Genomic DNA, 4,781 nt, shown 5'->3' with positions numbered 1-4,781 from the left:
GGTATCAGATATTCGGCTTGTCCGTGATTGTATACTATATCAATAGTAGAGTACTCTGCCGTTGTTGTGTACATATGCTGCTTGCTGCATTACCCGGTACAAGAGAAGAATCGGCCTTCGACGGCGGTGGAATGAATTGGCAGGCAGAGACAGAGCTCAAATCAAACATAGATGCGTTTAATTTCATAAAAAACAACTCATTCCTAGTCTAATTGTTTGGCTTTCAGCAAACTCAGGCATGAGTTTCTGCTGACGGATTCCATATCAAAAGAATGATCAAAGCAGCGTTGACTATTCTAGCTAATCATAAAGTTCTTTGTCTGCTGGATTCATTGTTCAGTTGTTCTCCTTGGTTTCCATGGTGATGGGTTTCTTCGTCTGTTCTCGTTGCTGTCTTCTGTATGAACTCTCTGTCTGCATGTCTGTCTGTGGCTGTGAATCTCCTCCCCGCTCAGTCTGTCTCTTTTTATCAATGAGTCTGAAACCTCTGTGTGATGTCATCAGAGGGACGTCACCTAGACGTTTCCTCCAATCACGGGCTTTCACAGTTTGAATTTGAAATTGAGGGTCGTCCTTTGTGGCCAACTTGCTCTCCCTTTTGTTCCAAATCAGAGAAATAGAATTACTGTCTAAATTAACTTATTACTTCTGTTTTACAATTCAATATGTATATTTCTAAATCGGGGGATAACCAGATGAACACAAATATATCATTATTGACTCAAAACGAGCTTTACTAGATGAGAATCACCGTCTTTTTAACCATTAAATCCATTTCTATAGGTTCTAATCATATTATTTTAGCTTAAATCAATATCTATTTTAAACAGCTATTATTCAGTACTTTGGGTATTTTCCAGTTTAGTTCAGAAAAGGCTTAATTGTAAAACTCTGTGATTCTTTGTCATAACATAGCATATTTCATATTATTACGTTCAGCATCATTAGTACAACATAACAGAAATATTTGCCGTTTAATTGGAGCTACATTTAAGTATAGTATTAGACATTTGAACGTGTACCTTTTTACTGTATTACGGAAAACATAGCCCCTCCTTATTTGCAGCTGTCCTCTCATCTTTGTCACAAGAAACCCACAGCAGATAATCAGGGGCATGTGATCTGCCCAGACCATTGTTTCAGCTGTTTGACCAACACCCTATATGTAAATTCGAGAAAAATTACTGATCCTTAGAACCTGTTGTAGCTGTTTACTGGTGGTACCTAGGCTGGTAGGAGGATAAACTGTGACTCTACCACTATATATTCTAGTGATATTTATAGTAGGGATACATGTATCGATAATAGAAAGGATTCCCTTTGATTATGGTGATATTTGGTGATTATGGTGATATTTGGTGATTATGGTGATATTTACTTCCTGGTCACCCAGTCCTCCGTCCACTTCCACTAGACCTGATCGATCTGCAGCCCCCCCCCCCCTCCCCCCCACACATCCCCCCCTCCCCTTTCATCCTCCACACCTCCCTTTCATCCTCCACACCCCCTTTCATCCTCCACACCTCCCCTTGTTTACCGCATCCCTTCTTCCGCTCCTCTGTTCCCTCCTCTCTCCATCCCTTTCCTTCTCTCTGTCCCCATCTCTGTTCGCCCTCCTATCGTATCCCACTCCACTCTCTCTCCACCCCCTCCCTCCCTCCCTCTCCTCCCTCCCTCCCTCCCTCCCTCCCTCCCTCCCTCCCTCCCTCCCTCCCTCCCTCCCTCCCAGCAGATGTGTGCAGTATAGGCAATATGCTGCAGGGGAGAGGGTATGTGCTGCTGTTGCTCTCTTATTTTTCTCCCTCTCTCTATTTCTCTTTCTCCCTCTCTCTATTTCTCTTTCTCCCTCTATCTCTATTTCTCTTTCTCCCTCTCTATATAGTTTCTCTTTCTCCATCTCTCTCTTTCTCCTCCCTCTCTCTATATTTTTCTCTTTCTCCATCTCTCTCTTTCTCCTCCACAATCTCCATTTCTCTCTCTCTCTATTTCTCTTTCTCCCTCTCTCTATTTCTCCCTCTCTCTATTTCTCCCTATCTCTATTTCTCCCTCTCTCTATTTCTCTTTCTCCATCTCTCTCTATTTCTCTCTCTCTCTCTCTCTCTCTCTCTCTCTCTCTCTCTCTCTCTCTCTCTCTCTCTCTCTCTCTCTCTCTCTCTCTCTCTCATCTCTCTCTCTCTCTCTCTGACACACAAACACAAACTCACACTGACATAGTGAATGGTTTAAACACAGCTGCAGGAGTTACATTTTTAATGCCTCCACTCTGTTCTATTCCGTTCTCTTTTTTTAAGGTTAACACTTTCATTACCACACTACAGAAGGTTAACACTTTCACTACCACACTACAGAATGTTAACCCTTTCACTACTACACTACAGAAGGTTAACCCTTTTACTACCACACTACAGCAGGTTAACCCTTTCACTACCACACCACAGAAGGTTAACCCTTTCACTACCACACTACAGCAGGTTAACCCTTTCACTACCACACCACAGAAGGTTAACCTCTTTCATTACCACACTACAGAATGTTAACCCTTTCACTACTACACTACAGAAGGTTAACCCTTTTACTACCACACTACAGCAGGTTAACCCTTTCACTACCACACCACAGAAGGTTAACCCTTTCACTACCACACTACAGAAGGTTATCCCTTTCACTACCACACTACAGAAGGTTAACCTTTCACTACCACACTACAGAAGGTTAACCTTTCACTACCACACTACAGAAGGTTAACCTTTCACTACCACAATACAGAAGGTTAACCTTTCACTACCACACTACAGAAGGTTAACCTTTCACTACCACACTACAGAAGGTTAACCCTTTCACTACCACTCTACAGAAGGTTACACCTTTCACTACAGAAGGTTAAACCTTCACTACCACACCACAGAAGGTTAACCCTTTCACTACCACACTACAGCAGGTTAACCCTTTCATTACCACACTACAGAATGTTAACCCTTTCACTACCACACTACAGAAGGTTAACCCTTTTACTACCACACTACAGCAGGTTAACCCTTTCACTACCACACCACAGAAGGTTAACCCTTTCACTACCACACTACAGAAGGTTATCCCTTTCACTACCACACTACAGAAGGTTAACCTTTCACTACCACACTACAGAAGGTTAACCCTTTCACTACCACACTACAGAAGGTAACCTTTCACTACCACACTATAGAAGGTTAACCCTTTTACTACCACACACCACACTACAGCAGGTTAACCCTTTCACTACCACACTACAGACGGTTATATAGTCGTACTGGCGAATCGCGTCCTGCTCATCGCCATCGAGATATACCTCATCTCCAGTACCTACTGTACTTCATTAACGAATAAAACAAATGCACCCAGCACCTGACCAGGCCCCGCCCTAGTGACGTACTATAAAGCACTAGGCGTGGGTCACACACTCGCCCTTCCTCTATTTCGTTTCCATCATGGCGGATGCTTGCACCCTGTGAACTAGTGTAATGAAAAATTTAGAGAAATTGCGCAATGTTGAGTATTCGCCGGAGATTTGCCAACCCCTGGAATCTTCGGCATGTTCCGACGCCGCTCGTATGGGTTCTGCGACTCTGCAGCTGGATGCATTTTGATGCATCTCCGCGTCGAGTCTGTACTGTCTCTGTCTTGTTGACAGCAGACAGAGGGACGGCGTGTGAGGTGTAGCTATCGAGCTACCTCATACAAGGTAGGATCTGCGCCACTAGGCATTAACGCTGGTGTTAGTAATGCTGCTTGTTGTTTTGTTAGACAACCGAGTTGTGTATTGGCGCCAGGGGCAGGATGTCTGGGTAAACGTCCCTCTGAGTTGGACGTTTTCCAGGCTATCCTGGAGCGCGCTGCTTATACTAAATGCTATAATGCTGGGTCACTGTTCTAATGTTCCCCGCTGTGGGATGTCACTAGGCATGACAATGCTGGCGTTGGTGATGTTGCTCGAGTGTGTAGGAACCCATGGGTGTGTAGGAACCCATGGGGGCCTCACACCTTGCATGTCCAGCTGCAGAACAACTCCTCAGCATGTTCTGGAGGGGTGTTCAGTGGGGGAGCTTTTTTCACCTAGACTGATGTCAGCTTCCCCCGTATCAAACCGGCTCTTTCTGTCGGGGTCCCCCCTTGGGTGCGATTGCCTCGTGGGTAGTGTCAGGGTCAGATGTCCCGACACGGAACGCTCTGCTCGCACGGGTCCAGGGTTGGCTACGCACAGCGGGTGGGACCGGGCCGCCTAACTACAGTTCCTAGCGGACCAATGGCGGCGGGTGCGTTGGGAGTGTCATCACATATGGCTACAGCAGTACCATATGTCGAGGTGGATGGAGAGAACGCTGAGGCGGGGACTTGTATTTACACAACCCCACCCGTTTTCAGGTTTGGTACAGACCCTATTGTCAGGGTCACCAGCAGTGATAGCTCTGGTCAACGAGATCCAATCTCTGTGGACGAAGCAAGCCATCGTTGTGGCGTTTTCCTCCCGGTGTTCTCTGGTGCCTGAGAAATTGGGAGGGGGGAGGGTGTCAGACCCATGCTGGACCTGTCCCATGGGAAGGTTCAGCATTTTTTGGATTGTCTCCTACCTGTTGAACACTGTCAGGTGGGGGCCTGGTTCTCCTCCATAGACCTGTAGGATGCGTATTCGCATCCCCGATCTTCCATCCTAGGGCTTACCTACGCTTCCTTTGCAGGGTTTAGCGTATGAGTACCAGAGGCTGCCGTTCGGCTTTTCTCTGGCTCCCCGCATCGTGCGTGGAGGC

Source organism: Notolepis coatsorum (assembly GCF_963971535.1).
Source record: "Notolepis coatsorum genome assembly, contig: SCAFFOLD_3720, whole genome shotgun sequence".
NCBI classification, from domain to species: domain Eukaryota; kingdom Metazoa; phylum Chordata; class Actinopteri; order Aulopiformes; family Paralepididae; genus Notolepis; species Notolepis coatsorum.
This window is presented reverse-complemented; position numbering follows the sequence as displayed.